We start from the raw sequence: 24,964 nt of genomic DNA on the forward strand, positions 1-24,964 counted from the left end.
CTTCCTTGCAACCCCCAACCAAAACTTATAAGCTACTGGATGACCCTGTGTGCTGCTGCCTGATGTTGTAATTGGGCATTTAGTTTTGCAGCAGCTCAGGGTCATGCAGTAGCTTATACATTCTGGTTGGGGAGTGGAAAGGGGGAGGGGACAGAATTATTAAATCATACAATCACATTCTGAAATAGTTGACAAATTAATACATGGACTTAAGTTAGCTACTCACACAGTCAGTGGTGCCACCACGCCCACCACCCAGTCAAAAAGAATCTAATGGTTTTCTCAGCCTGCCCACCGCCACCTCAGCCTACCCGCCAAATAAATGTAAACAGTGTATATTGCACATTCACCGAATATATGCTACTAAAAATATCTTTATGGGTATTCATTAAAAACCTATAAATTCTAGAACATAAATACACCCCAAGATATAAAAAGTATCAAGTAGTCAAGAGTAAAGGAGGATCACCTCATTTATTTTACTAAATTTTACTCACTTTTATAGCACAATTAATTCTCCAACGCTTTACATTTGTCAACTATTCTTGTTCCTACCTGTTCACAGAGGTTGGCATCCTCTTGAAACTCAATCGCCAACTAGCCCAGGTTGTCCTGGCTGCCTCCTCAGCCTCCCCTCAGCAGCCTCCACCTGCTGGCTGCATACTCCCCTCAGCACCCTTCTCCTACTAGCCTCCCCTCAAAGGACCCAGACTTTCCTCACTAGCCTCCCCTCACTCCACTCAACAGCCTCCCCCTGCAGAACACAAACTCCCTTTAGCAGCATCTCTCTGCAGGATGCAGACTCCCCTCGGCAGGCTCCCCATGTGGGATGCAGACTCACCTTAGCACCCTTCCCTTACTAGCTTCCCCTTACTCCACTCAACAGCCTTCTCTCACTATCCTCCCTTCACTGGATCCTCCCCTCAGTAGCCTCCCCCTATGGAACACAGACTCCTAGTCCCCTCACTAGCCTCCCCCTGTGGGACACAGACTCCCAGTCCCTTCACTAGCCTAGCCCTGTGGGATGCAGGCTCCCAGTCCTCTCACTAGCCTCCCCCTGTGGGACACAGACCCCCAATCCCTACACTAACCTTCCCCTGTGGGACACAGACTCCCAGTCCCCACACTAACTTCCCCCTGTGGGACACAGACTCCTAGTCCCTTCTCTAGCCTCTCCCTGTGGGACACAGACTCCCAGTCCCCTCACTCGCCTCCCCCTGTGGACAGACTCCCAGGCCCCTCACTAGCCACCCCCTGTGGGACACAGACTGCCAGTCCCCTCACTAGCCACCCCCTGTGGAACACAGACTCCCAGTCCTTTCACTAGCCTCCCCCTGTGGGATGCAGACTCCCAGTCCCCTCTCTAGCCTCCCCCTGTGGGACACAGACTCTTAGTCCCTTCACTAGCCTCCACCTGTGGGATGCAGACTCCCAGTCTCCTCACTAGCCTCCCCCTGTGGGAAGCAGACTCCTAGTCCCTTCACTAGCCTCCCCCTGTGGGATGCAGACTCCTAGTCCTTTCACTAGCCTCCCCCTGTGGGATGCAGACTCCTAGTCCCTTCACTAGCCTCCACCTGTAGGATGCAGACTCCCACTCTCCTCACTAGACTCCCCCTGTGGGATGCAGACTCCTAGTCCACTCACTAGCCTTCCCCTGTGGGACACACACTCCCAGTCCCCTCACTAGCCTCCCCCTGAGGGATGAACACTCCCAGTCCCCTCACTAGTCTCGCACTGTGGGATGCACGCTCCCAGTCCCCTCACTAGCCTCCCCCCTGTGGGAAGCACACTCCCAGTCCCCTCACTAGTCTCACCCTGTTGGATGCACACTCCCAGTCCCTTCACTAGCCTCCCCCTGTGGGATACAGACTCCCAGTCCCCTCAGCACCCACATGCTGCAAGACGCAGTCTCCTCACACACTGCCTGGAGCCTCAGCCAGCCCAACGACAACACACATTGCACGCTGCTCTGCTTTGGAATGAGGAAGGACCATGATGCACCCAGGCCGGTTGCAGCTTAAAGGTACAGTGCCCATTTCCATCCGCCAGGTGCATTAACAACACTGTAGGTAGCCTGGGCCAGGCTGCCAGCGTGTCCGGGCCCCTCTATATTCCTTTGCTCACAGGCCCCATACAGTAGTAAGGGCAGTAATGCCCTGATGGTGGCCCTGCTTTTGGTCACATGACCGCCTACTTCCAAAACCGAAGAATCCTCACAGAATGTAGTGTACACAATGTGAGGATTCACAAGCCTGCAGTCCAAAGAGTGAGTGCAGACTTGTAACCTAAGGCTTGACAACCCCTTTAATGCATGCTTTACATATGTCCAGTGCTTTTTTTTTCACTTTTGGCGAGGTATAGAAATGATGGCAGAAAACTTAGTTCAGAATAGAACTATTGTGCTTTCTTTCTCATTGGTGTTGTGCTAGACTGGTCGTAGAGCTGAGCTAGTGACTTCAATACTTTAATTGCTTGGGACTTATCAACAATACCCTTCTTAGGCCTCTTTCACACTTCAGTTTTTTGTGTCAGTTACAATCCACCAAAAAGGCTGAGAAGCGGATCCGTTATTAACTGATGTGAACGGATGCCACAGGATCCGTTTTTTGACGGGTCCGCAAAATGAGGAAATTTAAAGGAACCGCTGGGAGAGAGAGAGAGAGAGAGAGAGAGAGAGAGAGTTTTTTTTTTTTTTTTGGCCGGCACCCAGACAGAATTTCGGGTTAAATCAGTGTCTGGAGGATCCACCGGCCAAAAAAACATTGCAAGCTCCGTTTGGAAATATTTGAGGATGTTAACGGACAGCAACATTATGGCGGATCCTCACAAAAACGGATGCAACGGACGACAATCCGTCAAAATCCGCCAGTAATAGAAGTCAATGGGGAAAAAAACGGATCCGCAAAAAAAAATTGCGGATCCGTTTTTTTCAAAACCTGGCGGATTTTGACTGATTGTAAAAAACGGAAGTGTGAAAGAGGCCTTAAGAGTCAGATTCTATATAGCAATCTGTGGCGTTGCCAAGATGGTGATACATCAGTTTTTTAATGAAATTTATAGTGGTTTTGAAACTATTTTTTACCACTACTGTGCAACCATTAACAATCAGAATCTGATTTACTCTCTATTTTTTAATAATCCATTTTGAAGCCGCTGCAGCTTTCATGGCAGAACTGGGGTGGCATGGTGGTTGCACATTGGATGTTCCCTAATCGTGCCCGCCGATGTTTGCATGGCATTTCTAATCTTTAACCTTTGTTAATTATGCTTCTGCTAACAAAGACAATGACAATTGTTTCTTAAGTATAATGCTAACGAAATGTAAACATCATTCTTCTTCAATCTGTTCCCTTGTAATGCAGCATTCAACTTAATTACTACAGGGAAATAGCAATAACCCGAGGACAGATAAATAGCTCAATATATAAATACCATACCCCAGTCATAAATGAAGGTAAAATATATTTCTAATGCTAAAACATGAAAACAATACTGTTGTTTTGGGATTACTTTACATGACACAGAAATATTGAGCACTATTACAGAAAAACATAATTGTGCCAAGTTGAATACCAAACACAGCATAGTCCAGGGTGCAATTCTAACCGAGAGCCATTTAACTGTTCTATCACTTTTCTTACATCTGATTATGCCAGGTTGTCATAAGCATTGGTCTCTAAAGGCTGTTTTAAGTCAGCACAATTGATTTTAACAGTGAGAAATTGTATCAACAAGGAACAGTCAAAAGACATTATCAGAGAAAAGAAACTACAATTTCTACATTGCTGCTAATACCGAGCATCTAAGCCAGACACAACTACCTCCTGACTTTTCCTTAAATGTAAAATGATATACTCCGTAGCCGTCTAATGATTGTTTTTCGGCATGCATAACAAAGCGCAATTCTAAGCAGGAGCCTTTAGAAAAGATCACTGTAAGGTGACTTTTAAACCGTTTACTTGTATTACTGTTAATGTTATATTTCATGGCTTTATATTGTGGGGACAATACAAAAAAATAGCTTACTATCCAATGCGGCAAGGGCATTTTTTGTATTCCTTTCCTAGCAGGAATAAAATGTTTATAACATGTAAAAAAAAGAAAGAATGAATCTGCGAGTAAAATGTTGTTAAATATATTAATAAAATGTTTTAATAATTCTCATTTAGCTGTAAGGCAGGACACAATAGCAATGTGGCCATCTATTTCGCAGTCAGAACATGTATACACAATGTCAGAATTTATATTAAGTAGAAAAAAATGCTTTCACATAGTAATAGTCATAAAAAGTAGTTTGTCTGCCCTTGGGGTCAGGGCCAGATAATAATTCATGCAATTGGAGTGCACTGCTGCTGTATGGTGCAAGCACTTAAAAAGAGAGGTTTACACTTTGTTGATTTATTGGGGTCAATACTTAGATCTGTCATGACTTTCATGGTCTATACCAGTGATATGGTTAATGTACACCTCTTTGGATAGTTAATAGGCCATCAAAGGGCTAACGTCATGCCTTGGTTTCGGGTCTCCATCCGGTGACTTCTTGCTGGTTAGAAGACAACCACAGAAAGGATATAAAAGACAAAAGAACCATCAGCAGTTTCTCAGAGACCAAACTGGCTGTGGCTCAGTAGAAAGGGAAACTGACCACGTGGCAAGAGGTCACCGGATCAAGACTCGAAAATGAGGCATGACCCTGGTGCTTTATATTTTCATATTCAATATTCCATAATCAAAGAAATTTTCAAAGAGAACCCCAACTCCCCTATGTTCACAAGTGATCAACAATGAAAGTTGTTGGTTGCTCACTTCTGAAGTTAAAGGGACTCTTGTCAGCAAAGAATGACTCTTCAATTTAAGAACAGGCGCTCGATGAATTATGCAGTGCCCAATCATTTATATACAATACCTTCTAACTTGCTTGTTTTCCATTTATCGCCATCTTTCTCTTGCTCTATCAATCCAGATCTGTAAATTAAAGAAGACTGGGGGGGTGGGTATTGTGTGAAAACAAGCAGGAGTGAAGGTGTAGCTAAGTGTTTGATTCTGCCATGATGCAGTGTGCGCCAGTACTTGGTTTGAACAATCTTTCTGTACTGACAGACCCAGGACCCAGCTGTACTTTTCCCCCAATTAGTACACAACCACAATGTTCACTTAATAACCCAGTGTTCAATAAACTCCTTCAGCATTCTATTAGTGCTCCATATAGTTCAATTAATACCCCTCCATGCAATACTCACATATTGGCCCATTACATTTAGTTTACACCATATTTAAAATTCAATTAAAGCAATTACCTCCCAAAAATTATTTTTATATTAAAACTGCGTGTCCAACATTTCTCAACCACAGCAATCATCTGCTATCTTGGGGGGAAGCAACCTTTATGACCCTTACCAATCCACATTTTTGACATGTGATCATGATCTAATGCTTGCCTGATACAATTTTCTTGTCCGATATACATTTTCCAGCAACAAACTGATAAAAGTACAAAATCATCAACAATAAACCAATTGCTTAACTTTGCCTAACACAAATTATCCATACAACATTATTAGAGGTATTAGAGTCTTTTGAAATTCAAATGTGTCAGCTTTGCCAAATTTTATCAGGAAATATGATTCATTGCTTATTAAAAGTACTTCAAAAAGGCTTCCATTACTCTGAAAATCCTGATACATCTCTTCCTGTGAATTAAGTTTTTTCCTTTTCCATTCTGTCACACTCTAATCTTCTTCACTCATGTGCGGTCCACACTGACTGTAGTTTCTTCAGTATTTATCACTAAGGCTAAACTGTGAGTTATGGTGTCTTCTCATTATCTAGATGCACAACAAAATGGCTGATACATATCCCGCTTCTGTTATAATTCAGGCTGTGATAGGCCCTCCTGATTGGATGTGGTGTCAGGGCCATATTTGCCACTAGGCACTTGAGAGCACGTGCCTAGGGCGCAGGATGCAGAGGGGCAGCACCTGAGCCAGGTATTTTTTTTAGTCCTTGTTGCCATGGAAATAGCGGCCTTGGAAGCAGGACGCTCTGCCCTCATCTCAGTGTTGCTGGAGGAACAGGCACCTCTTTCTGGTAGCTGCAGGGATAGAGCGGCTGTGCCAGGACTGGCACTCTCTGATGCACGGAGGTCTGATGTGACAAGAGGAGCAGGTGGAGGAGGAAGATAAAAATGGCAGAGGCGGCGGCGGTGTCCCAGCATCTGCTGCCTCTCCCACTGCCAGTAAGTAGATGACACAGGAGATGTGTGAAGTACCTTGCTCAGTACTCGCTCCCTCCATCCCTCGGGGTTGCTATAGAAACGCCCCCTCCATGGCCGGGACTTACTTGTTGCTATGGCAACACTACACTTTCTCCTCCTCCTGATTGCCCCAGTACCGAAATTCGCAGCTCTCGTGGTATCTCTCTGTCAACTCTGGACACCGGCCACACAAAATAACTGGACACTGGGGAGGGGGAGGCAGCACTGTATCAAGCACCCAGCTCCGATCTGTGGAGTGACCAGGGGGCAAGTGCTGATGTGCCCTGTGCCCCCTATGCTACTGTACCTTGTGCTACTGTGCCCCCTACAATATGGTACCCTGTGCCCCATGTGCTGCTGTGCCCCTACACTACTGTACCCTGTGCCCATGTACCCCCTACACTACTGTGCCCATGTGCCCCACTACACTACTGTACCCTGTGCCCCCTACAGTACTGTACTCAGTGCTGCTGTGCCCCCTACACTAAGGTACCCTGTGCCCCATGTTCTGCTGTGCCCCTACACTACTGTACCCTGTGCCCCATGTGCTGCAGTGCCCTCTACACTACTGTACCCTGTGCCACATGTGCTACTGTGCCCCTACACTACTGTACCCTGTGCCCCCTACACTACTGTACCCGGTGCCCCATGTGCTGCTGTGCCCCCTACAATACTATACCCTGTGTCCCCTACACTACTGTACCCTGACCCCATGTGCTGCTGTGCCCCTACACTACTGAACCCTGTGCCCCATACACTACTGTACTCTGTGCTGCTGTACCCCTACACTACTGTACCCTGTGCCCTATGTGCTGCTGTGCCCCTTACACTACTGTACCCTGTGTCACATGTGCTACTGTGCCCCTACACTACTGTAACCCCTACACTACTGTACCCGGTGCCCCATGTGCTGCTGTGCCCCCTACAATACTGTACCCTGTGTCCCCTACACTACTGTACCCTGACCCCATCTGCTGCTGTGCCCCCTACACTACTGAACCCTGTGCCCCATACACTACTGTACTCTGTGCTGCTGTACCCCTACACTACTGTACCCTGTGCCCTATGTGGTGCTGTGCCCCCTACACTACTGTACCCTGTGCCACATGTGCTACTGTGCCCCTACACTACTGTAACCCCTACACTACTGTACCCTGTGCCCTTTACACTACTGTACCCTGTGCCCCATGTGCTGCTGTGCCCCCTACATTACTGTACCCTGTGCCCATGTGCTGCTGTGCCCCCTACACTACTGTACCCTGTGCCACATGTGCTACTGTGCCCCTACACTACCCTGTGCCCATGTGCCCCCTACACTACTGTACCCTGTGTCCCATATGCTACTGTACTCTGCGCTGCTGTACCCCTACAATACTGTACCCTGTGCCCCATGTGCTGCTGTGCCCCCTACACTACTGTACCCTGTACCACATGTGCTACTGTGCCCCCTACATTACCCTGTGCCCCCTACACTACTGTACCCTGTGTCCCATATACTACTGTACTCTGCGCTGCTGTACCCCTACACTACTGTACCCTGTGCCCCATGTGCTGCTGTGCCCTCTACACTACTCTACCCTGTACCACATGTGATACTGTGCCCCCTACACAATCTTGTGCCCATGTGCCCCCTACACTACTGTACCCTGTGTCCCATATACTACTGTACTCTGCGCTGCTGTACCCCTACACTACTGTACCCTGTGCCCCATGTGTTGCTGTGTCCCTACGCTACTGTACCCTGTGTCCCTATACTACTGTACCCTGTGCCCCCTACAGTACTGTACTCTGTGCCCCATGTGTTGCTGTGCCCCCTACACTACTGCACCTTGTGCCCCCTACACTGCTGTACACTGTGCACCATGTGCTGCTCTGCCCTACACTACTGTGCCCTGTGCCACATGTGCTACTGTGCCTCCTACACTACTGTACCCTGTGCCCCCTACAGTACTGTACCCTGTGCCCCATGTGCTGCTGTGCCCCCTACACTACTGTACCCTGTGCCCCTACACTACTGTACCCTGTACTGTACACATGGGGCACAGAGTACAGTATTGTAGGGGGCACAGGGTACAGTAGTATAGGGGGCACAGGGTACAGTAGTGTTGGGACACAGCAACACATGGGGCACAGGGTACAGTAGTGTAGGGTGCACAGCAGCACATGGGGCACAGAGTACAGTAGTGTAGGGGGCACAGGGTACAGTAGTGTAGGGACACAGCAACACATGGGGCACAGGGTACAGTAGTGTAGGGTGCACAGCAGCACATGGGGCACAGAGTACAGTAGTGTAGGGACCCTGTGCCCCATGTGCTGCTGTGCCCCCTACACTACTGTGCCCTGTGCCACATGTGCTACTCTGCCCCCTACACTACTGTACCCTGTGCCCCCTACAGTACTGTACCCTGTGCCCCATGTGCTGCTGTGCCCCCTACACTACTGTACCCTGTGCCCCTACACTACTGTACTCTGTCCCCCATGTGCTGCTGTGCACCCTACACTAATGTACCCTGTGCCCCATGTGCTGCTGTGTCCCTTCACTACTGTACCCTGTGACCCCTATACTACTATACCCTGTTCCCCCTACAGTACTGTACTCTGTGCCCCATGTGCTGCTGTGTCCCCTACACTGCTGTATCCTGTGCCCCCTACACTACTGCACCTTGTGCCCCCTACACTACTGTACCCTGTGCCCCATGTGCTGCTGTGTCCCTACACTACTGTACCCTGTGCCCCCTATACTACTGTACCCTGTGCCCCCTACTGTACTGAACTCTGTGCCCCATGGGCTGCTGTGTCCTCTACACTACTGTATCCTGTGCCCCCTACACTACTGTACACTGTGCCCCCTACACTACTGTACACTGTGCTGCTGTATCCTCTCCCCATGCACCTCTGTGCGTTCTGCTTCATGCACTACTGTGTCCCGTGTATTGTGGTGCCCTCTATCCCATGCACTCCTCTGTCTTCTTCCTCCTGCACTGCTGTGCCCCATATAATGCTTTGCCTTTTGCACTGCAGTGCCTTGTGACTCCTGTACTGCTGTACCCTGTGTATTTTGGTGCCCTGTGCCTCTTTTACTGCTGTGCCCCATGTGTTGTGGTGCCTTGTGCCGCCTGTACTGCTGTTCCCTGTGTATTGTGGTGCCCTGTGCCTCCTGTACTGCTGTGCCCCGTGTATTGTGGTGCCCTGTGCCTACTTTACTGCTGTGCCCCATGTGTTGTGATGCCCTGTGCCTCTTTTACTGCTGTGCCCCATCTGTTGTGGTGCCCTGTGCCTCCTGCACTGCAGTGCCCCATGCTCTTGTCCCAGGAATCCTCTCTGTAGCATAAAGCGATGTATAATAATATTATTACTACTCTTCTCACTGTTCCATCGCTCCTCTGCTCCATGTAATCACATAGAATCATAGAATGGTAGAGTTGGAAGGGACCTCCTGGGTCATCTGGTCTCACCCCCTGCTCAATGCAGGTGTCACTAAACCATCCCAGACAGATGTCTGTCCAGCCTCTGTTTGAAGACTTCCATTGAAGGAAGTCACTAGCTCTGCTACATGTCATCAGCACTGATTGTAAATCATTACTTGCTAAGTTAGGAAATCCCTAGTTTCATCTGTGGGGCATCAAATAATTTATCAAGAGTCAAATGTCATACACATGGGGGGGCGGGTCACCGGTGTCATACACCTGTGTGGACAGGTCTTGGACTGTATGATCGCAGTCACTGTGGTGTGAGGTAAGCAGCCGCTGGACACCTCTCTTCATTGGCGGATCCCGTTGAGATTGGCCCTCACTTATAGTGCTGTGTCTGTGGACAGCTTGATGTACTTTCAGCAGAAAAGACCAAGTATGAATCGTGATGTACTTAAACTTCAAAATCCACCATGAATCTGCAGCAAAATCTGCGTTATTTACAGTTAGATTTTTTGCAAATTTTACTCTATGCATGGCAAACAGTGAATTCCACAGTGAGAAAGCACACCGCAGTCCTATCCATGATGGCACCATAATATACTGTGGCCAATATCCGCACTGTGTGAACATACTCTAATACAGGGATCAACAACCTGCAGCACTCCAGCTGTTGCATGTTGGGGCTTCTGAGGAGCTGTAGTTTGGCAATGGCTGGAGGGTCGAATGTTACTTGCCCCTGCCCAATGGTCAGGCAACCCATGCCTCCCAGGTGTCTGTGACCCTCTAAGCTCCACATGCCTGCTGAGTGCAACCTGGCACACTAGTGAGAGCTGCAAGGAAGCCCACCTAGCTGCACCCAAAGCCATGTTACCCTTTTCTGGTTGATGCAATCTTCTAAAATATCCCATCACCTATACACAACATTATACATTATTGTAACATGATTTTTTTAAGCTATTAAAATTCAAGGATGGTAAATGCAGAAAAAAAGCAGCAGCATATGGAATCAAGAACAGTATATAAATATTGATTACAATACACAACATGCATAACATAGACTAGAATAAATCACACACATAAGGTAAAGTGCTGGGTGCTTGAAAAACGTAAGTAAAAGTGAAGATAATTGACTCCTACCACTAAATAGCAGATTGAAAAAACCAATTTAAGTACGTTATTTTTTGGATTAAAAGACTCACTTTTTTCACCAAAAAATAGGGAAAAATGGGGGTGCATTTTCTAATCCAAATGTAGCTTACCGGCTGCGGTGTAGCATGATTCCAGCAGGCAGGGTCGCTGCTGTAGAAATCTGGCGGCAGGGACAGGAGTGGGGTAATGCTGCGGGCCCCGGCCTGGTAGGAGACGGTGTTTGTCGGCGAGAGGCTGCGGTGGACTCCAGACTTGCAAAAAATGTCGGCGGAGTCCCCGTACTTCCCATCGTTTTCACTGATGTGAATTTCAGGATTGATATTTTTTTTCAATGTATATAATATTCAGTATGTAAACAAGTGGGCAGATCAGTGACCTGTCAGAAGCCATACTGATGAATACCTAATCAGAGCACCACATGAAGACCCGCCACAGACCGCCCCGGAGCACGAGCATATCATTAACTCAAAACTGAAAATAAAGACTAAACAACAACCACAAGATGGAATTCATCAACCAAAGTGTCATTTTAATCAGTATGACAGCACCGACCTGAAATTGTCTGTAGGTTACTCAGCACAATCCTGCTGACAGATTCCTTATATTATTAGCATGATGAGTACTAAGTGTGCAGCCCTCTATGGCACAATAGGGACATTACTTCAAGATTTAGGCCACATTGGGGACATTATACCGTGTACATGTTTGTGGTGAGGGGCCCTGTGTCCAAATTTTTGCTATTTTCCACTGTTGACAAGGTCTTTAAATCTGTTGTATTAGTGGTTTAACTTGCATGAATGTCCATCACATGGTCTTTTGTCCTTCTGTGTAATTTTCTCGTAGTTAATTCATTGTAGATTAAGTTATACTGGCAATTTAGTGGCCAATGTCAGGCAGCTGCTGCAAAGGCAAATAAAATAATGAGATGCATTAAATGAGGCATAGATGCTCATGAGGAGAACATAATTTTACCTCTATATAAGTCACTAGTGCGACCACACTTAGAATACTGTGTACAATTCTGATCTCCGATGTATAAGAAAGACATAGCTGAACTGGAGCTGGTGCAGAGAAGAGCGACCAAGGTTATTAGGGAACTGGGGGGTCTGCAATACCAAAACAGGTTATTGCACTCGGGGTTATTTAGTTTGGAAAATCGAAGGCTTAGGGGTGATCTTATTAAAATGTATAAATATATGCCGGGACAATACAAAGACCTTTCTAATGATCTTTTTACTCTTAGACCTGTGACGGGGACATGGGGGCATCCTCTACGTCTGGAGGAAAGAAGGTTTAAGCATAATCACAGACGCGGATTCTTTACTGTAAGAGCAGTGAGACTATGGAACTCTCTGCCATATGATATTGTAATGAGTGATTCCCTACTAAAATTTGAGAAGGGCCTATATGCCTTTCTTGAAAAATATAATATTACAGGCTATATACACTAGTCTCCTTGATATTGCATTAATGTAGGGAGCTAGTCTGATTGCCGTATGTGGAGTCGGGAAGGAATTTTTTTGTGAAGTTAACTGTTTGCCACATGGGTTTTTTTGTCTTCCTCTGGATCAACATGTTAGGGCAGGTTAGGATATGATATGGGTTGAACTAGATGGACTTAAATTCTTCCTTCAACCTTATTAACTATGTTACTATGTTACTATGTAATTTATGCTATACAGTATGTCACACTAATGATACTGTACACTTTTTATAAATCAGATAGAATATAGCTAATGCCAAAATGCTAATGCCAAAACCGACATGAATAGCTCAAAGAGTTAATGTGCTAAATGAGGAGTCTGTATCTGTACCTGAAAGCAGCAGGCACCCCAACGCGCGTTTCGCACTTGGCTTTGCCCCCTGCTTTCAGGTACAGATACAGACTCCTCATTTAGCACATTAACTCTTTGAGCTATTCATGTCGGTTTTGGCATTAGCATTTTTTATAAGGGATTAGACCCTTAAACTGGACATTGGATGTTTCTGGGACATTCTCCCACCTTTTTAGCATATGCACTTAATATAAACAATAAAAAAAAAGGGGATTAACCACTCTTTTTGATTTCCTTCAGAAAAACTCCCTTATTATTGCACATGCACCTTATTGCTTTATTTCTTTGAGAATTTCTCTTATTGTTATATTTGCATCTTGTGGATTTATGAGAATCTCCTCCATTACTGCATCTGCACTTTACCATACTTGGCTTCCAAATTTTCTCTCCTGTGACATCCCTACCCTCATCATGGGAGATTTCCACATCCCCATTGCTCTTCCCCTCTCCCCATCCGCTACTCACCTTTTATCTCTAACCTCCTCGTTTGGCTTTTCGCAGCTTACTAATTCTCCAACGCATGAAGACGGAAACTCCCTCGACTTGGTCTTCTCTCGGCATTGTGCAGTGGATGATTTTGCAAACTCCCCTCTCCTGCTCTCCGACCACAATCTTCTTTCATTCTCTATCAAGAGCTGCCAGGCTGCTCAGGTCACCCCCACTGTCCATACTTATAGAAACATACAGGCCATTAACACCCAGAAACTTACAATGAACTTGCGGTCTTCATTCGCCCCTATCTCCTCCCTCTCCTGTCCTGATTCTGCATTGAAGCATTACAATGAAATACTTCAAAGTGCCCTGGATGAATTTACACCCCCTATAAATAGAACACCACAACACAGACGGCGACAACCCTGGCACACCCTGCAAACACGTTTCCTGCAGCGGTGCTCCAGGTGCGCCGAACGTCTGTGGAGAAAATCCAATCTACATGAAGATTTCATCCATTATAAGTTTATGCTTAGAACATACAACACTGCCCTTCACCTCTCCAAACAAACCTATTTCAACACCCTCATCACCTCACTGTCCAATAACCCGAAACGTCTCTTTGACACTTTTCATTCGCTACTCAACCAAAGAGTACAGGCCCCAACCACGGAGCTCCGAGCTGACAATCTGGCCAATTACTTCAAAGAAAAAATTGACCAGATACGACAGGAAATTATCTCCCAATCACCTCATACCATGAACTGTCCTCCCTCCCCCACTGCATCTAGCTCACTCTCTGATTTTGAACCAGTCACAGAAGAAAAAGTAAGCAGGCTCCTTGCATCTTCTCGCCCAACCACTTGCACCAGTGACCCATTTCCATCACATCTCCTCCAGTCCCTTTCCCCTGCTGTCACCCCTCACCTAACTAAAATATTTAACCTCTCCCTCTCTTCTGGTATCTTTCCCTCCTCATTTAAGCATGCCATCATACATCCACTACTTAAAAAACCATCCCTGGACCAAAACTGTGCCACTAACTATAGACCTGTCTCTAATCTTCCCTTCATCTCTAAATTCCTGGAACGCCTGGTCCACTCCCGCCTTATCCGCTATCTCTTTGATAACTCTCTTCTCGACCGTCTCCAATCTGGTTTCCGCTCTTTACACTCTACTGAAACTGCCCTCACTAAAGTCTCTAATGATCTACTAACAGCTAAATCAAATGGTCATTACTCCATGCTAATTCTCTTGGATCTCTCTGCAGCATTCGACACTGTGGATCATCAACTCCTCCTCACTATGCTCCGTTCCACTGGCCTCAAGGACACCGTTCTCTCCTGGTTCTCCTCCTAACTTTCTGACCGCTTCTTTACTGTATATTTTGCCGGTTCCTCCTCCTCTCACCATCCCTTTACTGTTGGGGTTCCTCAAGGATTGGTTCTAGGCCCCCTCCTCTTCTCCTTGTACACTGCCCCTATTGTTCAAACAATCAGTAGATTTGGTTTCCAGTACCATCTCTATGCTGATGACACCCAATTATACGCTTCTTCTCCTGACATCACGCCAGCCTTTTTAGAAAACACCGGCGATTGTCTAAACCCTGTGTCTAACATCATGTCCTCACTATATCTGAAACTGAACCTGTCAAAGACTGAACTCCTTGTGTTTCCTCCCTCTACTAATGTACCTATACCCGACATTGCCATTTCTGTGTGTGGTTCCACTATTACTCCCCTGCAACATGCCCGCTGTCTTGGGGTCATACTTGACTCTTAGCTTTCCTTTGCCCCCCACATTCGATTACTGGCTCGCTCTTGTCATCTGCACCTCAAAAACATTTCTAGAATTCGACCTTTTCTTACTTTTGAGTCTAGAATGCACCAACCAACCAATCAATAGACCTCATAACCATGAAAAACCAGACAGGGTGTACTTATTAAATATTATTTTATTTTATTTATATTGTACAAGTGGTTATATTAAAACCAATTAAAAACAAAAAAGTGCACTTATAGGAACAATCAAACAAAATTATTAAAAATAATAAGACCCAATTTATATATCAAATATGTATACCTCATATATTATAAAATAACAATTTTCAAAAAGATTATAGAAAAGTGCAAAAATACATAAACATAATTATAATACAAAAAATTAAATAAATAACAATCAAAAAATAATCAAAAAAAGTGCAATGTGCAATGTGCATCACTCCCTGATGAAGGAAGGATTCCGAAACGCGCGTCGGGGAGCGCGTGATAGGGACGTGGTGACCCTTATAGGTAAAGATCTGTTGTGATATACCTCTCTATATATGAATAGTTGCAATTTTCTAAAGAAAAGGAGGCACTGTTTGCTCTATATATTGTGCATGGTTCCCATTGCACAGGCACTCTGCACTTTACTTTGGATGTGTGGAAAACTCTGTGAATATACACAACTGACGTTTTAAAGGCACATGTGGTTCTTTTTTTATATTTTTGTATATGGTATCACTATGTGACAATTTTGCACATTGCACATTGCACTTTTTTTGATTGTTATTTATTTAATTTTTTGTATTCTAATTATGTTTATGTATTTTGCACTTTTCTATAATCTTTTTGAAAATTGTTATTTTATAATATATGAGGTATACATATTTGATATATAAATTGGGTCTTATTATTTTTAATAATTTTGTTTGATTGTTCCTATACGTGCACTTTTTTGTTTTTAATTGGTTTTAATATAACCACTTGTACAATATAAATAAAATAAAATAATATTTAATAAGTACACCCTGTCTGGTTTTTCATGGTTATGAGGTCTATTGATTGGTTGGTTGGTGCATTCTATCTTTAATAGTGTGTAATCACTAATTTCACTGAACACTGGTGGTATATTTTATTATTATTATTATTATTATTATTATTATTAATAATAATTGATTGGCTTATTATAGTATACTATAATATATTACATCCAGTGTTGGTGTGTTTCTTTCTTACTTTTGAGTCTGCAAAAACTCTTACTGTTTCTCTTATTCATTCTCGTCTCGACTATTGTAAGTCTCTTCTAATCGGTCTCCCTCTTACCAAACTCTCCCCTCTCCAATCTGTCTTGAATGCTGCAGCCAGGATCATATTCCTCACCAATCGTTACACCGATGCCTCTACCTTGTGCCAGTCATTACACTGGTTACCCATCCACTCCAGAATCCAGTACAAACTTATTACCCTCACCCACAAAGCCCTCCATGGCTCAGCACTACCCTACATCTCCTCCCTTGTTTCAGTATACCACCCTACCCGCGCCCTCCGTTCTGCTAATGACCTGAGGTTAGCATCCTCAATAATCAGAACCTCCCACTCCCGTCTCCAAGACTTGACACGTGCTGCGCCAATTCTTTGGAATGCTCTTCCCAGGTCAATACAATTAGTTCCCAATCCCACAATTTTAAGCGTGCCCTGAAAACGCATTTATTCAGATTGGCCTATCGCCTCAACACAATAACCTAATCTATCCCTGTGTGGCACAGCCAAAAGTTTTACCATAATCAGGTTCCCCCCATCATGTTCCCACATGCTTAATGCATCCATTAGCCCTCTGTGTCTGTACTGTTACACACTTAACATTATGGCTGGTCCATACAATCAGGGCAACTGTTACAACCCACCTTTCGTGTCTACCTCTTTCCTCATAGACTGTAAGCTTGCGAGCAGGGCCCTCATTTTTCTTGGTATTTGTTATAATCTATGTAATTATTCTTATGCTGTAATGTCTATTGTCTGCACAAGTCCCCTCTGAAATGTAAAATGCTGTGGAATATGTTGGCGCTATAGAAATAAAATTTATTATTATTATTATTACTATACGAAAGGAAAACCAATGTTATAAATACTGGCTTTTTCCCTTTGGGCCTACAAACATATGATTAGGAGGCATTTTTTTGCACCTTAAAACCCTTGTCTTTTTCACTATTTGGGGCTATGTATCTTTGTGCAATGAATATATTTTGTCCATCTGTACCATGAATTTACTGTAGCGGTTTCTTTGCATATGTTGTCCCTTTTTTCTACATTTTTTTGCATTGTTGCATTTACTTATTTAAATACATTTTGGATTAATTTTATGGTAAAAAGCTTCCTGTACACTATTTAACCTGAGGAATCAGAAAAAAGGTAGCATGTTCAATATTTGTGAAGGCAACATACGAGGGGCGATCCAAAAGTAATGATAATCAATAATAAACACAATGAATATAGTCAAACATTTTTTTTATTTTTCTACATAGTCTCCTAGCAAGTCTATACATTTAGTCCATCTCTTTTTTGAACTTAGAATTCCCTTCGAAAAAAATTCTTGATCTTGACCCACAAAAAACTCCCCAACAGTGGTTATCACGTCGCTATTGTCGTCAAATTTCTTGCCCCGGAGATCTTCCTTGAGCCGAAGAAAGAGAAAGAAGTCACTGGGGGCTAGATCTGGCGAATAGGGGGGGTGTTCCACCAGTTCAAAGCCCGCTTCTTGAATGGTAGCCATGGCAACTGCAGCTTTGTGAGCCGGTGCGTTATCTTGGTGAAACAGCACTCCAGCCCACAGTTTGCCGCGCCTTTTCTCCTTGATAGCCTCCCGCAATCTTCTTATTTGTTCTGCGTAGTAGGAGCCCGTAATAGTGGCTCCCTTTTCCAAATAGTCCACCATAATAATTCCTTCAGCGTCCCAAAAAACGGACGCCATAACCTTCCCTGTTGAGCTTGACACTTTGAATTTCTTCGGCGTCGGTTCGTCGGCTCGTTTCCATGTCATCGATTGTTGTTTAGTTTTGGGATCAAAGTGGTGGATCCAGGTCTCATACATGGTCAAAAAACGTGACAAAAAATTCTCCTTGTCTGCTTGGAACTTTTCGAGATTTGCTATTGAAATGTCAACTCGTTTCTTCTTTTGCTCGTCGGTTAACATTTTTGGCACCCAACGCACGGAGACCTTTCTCATATGCAATTCTTTTGCAAGGATTCTTTGAATACTGCCATATGAGATCCCTGTGACCTCAGCTACATGCCTGATAGTCACTCTTCGATCTGCCAACACAACTTCTTCAACTTTTTTCACGTTTTCTTCATTGAGGGACGTGGATGGGCGTCCTTCGCGATGTTCATCTTCCGTCGATGTTCTTCCCAGCTTAAATTCCTTGGCCCAGCGTGCAACTGTGGAATATGGATGACAAGAGTCCCCCAATGGTTCCACCAAGTCGCTGTGTATGTCTTTGGTAGACATTTTTTTCAAGCAGAGGTATTTGATGACAGCTCTGAGCTCGTTTTTTTCCATTTTGATGTTCACTCCTTGGCAGTTCATATTCAAATGAATGTAGCTTCCGGGAATTGTGGCCTATTTAAGTGATTTTTTTTTCCTGGACTAGTGGGTACCTCACAGAGAAGAAAACATTTTATTTTAATTTCTGTGTGCAAAAGAAATAACCGATTATCATTACTTTTGGATCGCCCCTCGTATGTGCCACATGGACAGCAATCCCAAATTGTATGTTTTGGAACTGAAACATTTTTTTGGAGCAGTTCCTGAATATTGGCTTTTGATTAAAATATCCTTCAAATTTACTGATTGGAGATAAGTAATTGCTAGATTTGGGGGAAGATATTGAAGTAAGATATTATGAAGTAGAATATGCCAATATTTGTTTAATGCCATTCTTATATTCCCAAAACGGGAGTTAAAGGGGTTTTCCCATGAACAAAGTTAATTTTAAAGTTGATTTTAATCAATACATCTTGAAATAATAATTTCCACTATTGGATGTGTTTAAAAAAAATGTTCCTGTGCTGAGATAATCTTATAAATGTGCCCCTGCTGTGTACTGTGTAATGGCCGTGTCTGACCGTGCAGAGACATGGTCTGATCATGTCACAGCTCCTGGGCAGGGGAGGAGGCAAAAGAGTATACTGATATTACAGCACGGGATCACAGCCTGTTTTTTAAAAAATGTTTTACCTCAAAAAAATACTTATTTGCGATCCTGTGCTGTAATGTCTATATACTCTCTTTTGTATTCTCCACTGCCCAGTAACTGTGGTATGATCAGACCATGTTCCTGCATGGTTAGATTTCCTTTACATGGGATATAGCAGGGGCACATTGATAAGATTATCTGAGCACAAGAACATTTTATTTAAACACATCCAATTATGAAAATTATTATTATTCCAAGATCTATTGATTAAAATGAACTTTGTTCATGGGACAACCCCTTTAAAAGATTAAATTAATCTAAACTTTTTTGTGGCTCAGTACTAGTCCTCTTTTGGAAGTGTAACAGGTTCATCCATTTTAAGTGTCTTACCTTTTAATAGCCTCTTCTGATGGCCCTGTGATAACATCACTTCTCCAATAAACATTTTTTTAAATCTTTTGCAAATTCTCCTCATCCTGAGGAACTATCCCACTGTAATCCCATCTATAATATTTCTTTGATTGGAGAATTTGCCATGTAATAGCGAGTTATTTGCAGTTGTTTTTTGAAGACATCTGTATGAATGGATACCAATTCATCAACTTGTAATGAGATGTCGTGAAAGTCCATACCTCTATACCCAATTTGTAGGTAAGTTTGATATTTATATCATTATGGTTCAATGTGTTCATGAAAAAATGTAGCTCCTTTGACAAGTACGCCACAAAAACAACACAATCAATGTTTAGTCCCCGGAATTGAACTTTCTCAATTTGGTCAACTGGATCTGTTGGAAAGTCTCAGGAGAATATTAGCGTATGAAGGTGCACATGCTGCCCCCATTGCGGTTTCCTGTAGCTGAACATAGAAGGATCCCCTAATTAAAAAAAAATATTGGTGAGCACAAATTGAATAAGTTTTAAATTAATGTTCTCACCTCAACTCCATCACAGTGTTTCATTGAAGTGTATAAGGATTCATTGCCTCTAATGTCATGTCCTCTACCAATTGTATGACTATCATCTTCAGACAAGATGATAAAGTCTCAACAGGCTAATTTACAGAAGTCGTTGATTCCAGAATCAACCGGATACCCATAAGGATGAATGACATTGTTATAAATCTTTGACATCATATAGAAAGTTTCCACCTTTGCATCCTTAGTGTACAGATTTCCTAATGCTGAATACCAATTAGAGACAGGCAGTCATGTTTTTTATATTCTGGAGACATACAGCCATGTTATATGTCACTGAGACTTAAGAAACTGTATTATATGCCACATTGAGACAGGTAGCCTTGTTGTATACCGCCTAAGAAAGGTAGCCATGTTATAAATCACATAAATTCAGAGTTATGATATGACTCATATAAAGACGTGCTGCCATGTTATACATCATCTAGAGACATGCTGCCATGTTATACATCACCTTTAGACATGCCGCCATGGTATATATCATCTAAAGACATGCTGACATGTTATGCATCACTTAGACCACAATTATACACGTGTATATTTGAAACACTTTTCATCAGTTTTAAGCCGACAAGATAGGTATAGTGTTCCAATAAATTACAGGCATTTAATAAATTTTTTAGTTCATTTTATTTATTATTATTTATATGATGCGAGTTGATCATTCCAAACTTGGATTTTCTACTTTTCAAGCAATAAATATTATGGTCTTTATACATGGAAGAAACTGCTACAGTACATAATACTTTAGATGAATATCTGTTATCTCTTTGATGATGATTATTTTTAATCCCATAAATAATAAAAATAATATAAAACTCAGATAAAAGAACTGTTTAGTGAAATATTCTCTAGTACAGATACCATATGGGGTAACTAATGAAGAAGCAGGGCAATACTAAGGATTGACTTTACCCACAATAATGCAGTGGAAGCAAATGTGCTGAAAGGACAATCATCAGCATGAAAGATAAACTTAACAGACACCAGTATTATGATTATTCTGTAGACAGAGTGGCAACTACATGAAAACGCTCAACATGACCTCCAATGTCAGCACATGACACAGACCCCTTGTGATACTTAGGAGAAGAGCCCCATCTGTTACTTGGCTTCTTTGATGTCTTGTCATGAGCACAGGTGCAGGGGCTTTAGCGTTAACACCCACTACTGCCTTTAATTTCCTTCTATGACATAATATCTGATTAGATTATTCCATTACAATTATAGTTTTAGATTGGTATTAATATGGAATGAATAAATGACTATCACGCAAGTATGTCCATTTTGTGTGACTTTGTAAAAACATAAGTCATAATATTAACATATGCAATTCCGCTTTTAACATTCTATGTACAGATTAACTCCTTAACCCCTGGAGCTTTTTTCTGGTTTGTGTTTTCGATTTTCGCTCCCCTTCTTCCCAGAGCCATAACTTTTTTTAGTTTTCCTTCAATATGGCCATGTGAGGGCTTGTTGTTTGCGGGACGAGTTGTACTTTTGAACGACACCATTGGTTTTTACCATGTCACCTACTAGAAAACGGGAAGTGCAATCCCACACTTGTTTTTTGTTTGGCTTTTTTACTAGGTTCACTAAATGCTAAAACTGACCTACAATTATGATTCTTCAGGTCAGTACAAGTTCATAGACACCAAACATGTCTAGGTTCTTTTTTATCTAAGAGGTGAAAAAAAATCCAAAATTTGTTAAAAAAAAAAAATTGTGCCATTTTCCGATACCCGTAGCGTCTCCACTTTTCATGATCTCGGGTTGGGCGAGGGCTTATTTTTTGCACGCTGTTCAAAACAGCTGACATGTCACTGCCGGAGCCCACATCAAAGGGAGGGAGTCCGAGATTGGCATAAATATGCGCCAGATATCGGAAAGGGGTTAATATGTATTTTTTAAAAATAGTCAAGTTTTTACATACATGCAGTAAATGAAAAGAAGGTCTGTGTCTAATTCTTGCCTTGGTTTTCCATATTTTCAACATTGATTTTTCTGTTTGAGACAACTATTATGACAATTGTTAGATAACAGCCCTTTTCTTTTCTAGCATGACTGTGCCCCTGTTTTCCTTTCCAACAACTTTGAGTTGAAAAGGAACTCCAATTGTGAGTTACTCCTCAGAATGTGCCTCAATTTACAAAAGCTCTTTCAGCTGAGTGGGCACAAATTTTTACAGACAACCTCGAAAATATTGTGGAAAAGATAGTGTATTCTCCATTTGTTTATGATTATAGCCATATATTTAATAAAACATTCTTATTTGTGCTGATCACATTGTGTTATGGAACTATACTGTGAGCATAAATTAATAACCAATTTATATTTTTGGACGGTTAATTTTATTATTGAACAACTATAATGCTGTCAGTCAATCCAAAAGGTTAATAAACTTGAATTCCCCCCAAAATATCAGTGACCAATATAGCCACTCTGCTTTTCAATAACAGTCTTCTATCCATGGAGTCTGTGAATTTCCTAATATGTTGATGATCAACTTTTTGAGAGAATGAACCAAAGCTCCCCAGACACTGTTCAGAGAGGTGTAATATTTTCCTTCACTGTACATCTCTCATTCAAGAAGGAACCACAAGTTTTCAATAGCGTTTAGGTCATGTGAGGATGGGGCTATTATATTATTCTTTCATTCTTAAGGCCATTACTGGCAACCTGAGCAGTGGAATACTTGATGCATACGATAGAGCATTGTCCTGCACAATATCATGGTTTTCTTGAAAGATTCAGACTTTTTACTGTTCCACTGCTTGAAGAAAATGTCTTCAAAAACTGGAAGTACATTTGGCCATTGATCTTTAGTCCATTTTCAACTCGTAAGTTCCAAATAGCTCATCTTTAATAATACCAGCCTATAAAAGAACCCCACCTCAACATTGGTGACATCTGAGTCAAAGTAGAAGTCTGTGCCCATTGCTGATCCAGCCACAAGCCCATTTATCTGGTCCATCAAGAGCCACTCTTCTCTTATCAGTCCTTAAAAGCTTTGAAAAATCTGTCTTCGGATATTTCTTGGCCTAGTATTGACATTTCAACTTCTGTGTCTTGTTCAGTGGTGGTCTGGTTTCAGCCTTCCTTACCTTGTCCATGTTTCTGATAACTAAACACCTTGTACTTCTGAAAACTCCAGGGAGGTTTCTGTTCTGTAATATGACAGCTCTGGAGGATAATGGGTTACTGGTCGCATCACGTTTTATTCTTATCAAATGTTTGGCAATTAATGTGCATCTTTTTTTCTTAATACATTTTTGGTGCCCCTGTTGACTTTTTACAACAAAACTTTTGATGATTCTGTGAACATGTCCCAATATGTTAGCAATCTCAAAAATTCTACATCCCTTTCTAAGACTTAGGCCGGGATCAAACTTGTGAGTGCAATGCGAGAAACTTGCGCGAGTCTCTCGCATCAATACCTGGCACTGCCGCTGACACTTGGAACAAGAGTGTGCGACTGCATGTTTTTCTATGCAGCTGAACGCTTTGGTCCGAACCACCGGTGGCAGTGCCGCATATTGATGCGAGTTTCTCGCATTGCACTCACAAGTCTGACCCCAGCCTTAGGCCGGAGTCACACTAAGGGTACCGTCACATTTAGCTATGCACCAGCTATCCCGACAACGATACGACCCGGTCAGGATCGCTGGTGCATCGCTCAATGGTCGCTAATGAGCTGCCAAAAAGGCAGATCTCACCAGCGACATAGCAGCTGTCGTTACTTACCTGTCAGACGCGGCAATGAAGATGTCCTCCCGCGTCCACGCATCGGCGCCAGCAGGAAGCCCAGCAGGAAGCGGCCGATGAGAAACGGCCCAGGACGTTCTCGCGCGATCAGCGATAACCAGCGGGGGAGCCGGTTGGAGGTAAGTATCACACATAGCGATCTCACTAGCAATATCGCTGCTGCGTCTCAAAATCGGTGACGCTTTAGTGACATTGCTAGCAATCTCATTTAGTGTGATGGGCCCTTAAACATATGAAAAATTGGTCCGAGTCTCACTGCTGAGAGTCGCACCAGTGTCATGCGAGTGTGGCACCCCTGAGGGATCAGTCGCCACAGAAGTGCTGCACCTCCTCCTGAGGCGTGGTACCCCACCATCCAGGTAAGGTGGAGACACCTGACCACACTCCAACACCTGCATTCCACACAACATAGTAGTGTAGCAAAGCACCTTTGGTGACTCCCTGCTTGGAACACGAAGAGTGCTGGCAGGTGGGTGGAGCTTAGTTGCAGAAGAGAGCGGGACATGATTAGGACTAGGTCAGTCTGTGAGAGAAGATCCCCTGAGTGGGATGGATGGAGGGAGGTGCTGCAGCAGTCTCCTGTGACCTGGAGCTGCTGGCACTGGAAAGAGATATAGAAAGCCTGATTCTCCAGAAGGAAGAAAGATTTGTACGGAACGTAAGGAGAAGAAGAGAACTAAGGACTAGGGTCGGAGTGGATCCCTTCCCCAAGTTCTAAGCGCATGGCCGGGGTCCGGTCCCTGAGGTTGTATGGATACTAATGGTCCTGCAGCAGACACCGGAGGAATAGAAGTTGTCACCACTTTATTCCCACACAAGATTTGGGGGCACAACAGCAACGTGAGTGAGCCGGGACTTGGTAGTAAGGAGTCCCCGAAGCAGGCTACAGCTGTCTGCTGTACAAGTAGAGTTCAAAGGAACATCTTAAAGGAGGAACTTAGGCTTAACACACAACCACAAGTTCTTCATTACAAGCGCTAGAAAGGAGACGTTCAGAGAAGGCATATGTTGGCGGTGTGTTGGAACGGAGTACTTCATCTTGCCTGGAGGTTGGCTGGGCCCCTGACCTGGAGGACACAGCACCGAGGCGGGCACCTGTATGCACAACAGACTGAGTGAAGCTTTGGAACTACATGCTCTGGTGTCCTCTGCTTATTCCTGCATCAACCCACTCAGCACTGCTAC

The sequence above is a fragment of the Dendrobates tinctorius genome, unplaced genomic scaffold (genome assembly GCF_039654945.1).
Source record: "Dendrobates tinctorius isolate UK_male_01 unplaced genomic scaffold, ASM3965494v1 ptg000003l, whole genome shotgun sequence".
In the NCBI taxonomy this organism is placed as follows: Eukaryota; Metazoa; Chordata; class Amphibia; order Anura; family Dendrobatidae; genus Dendrobates; species Dendrobates tinctorius.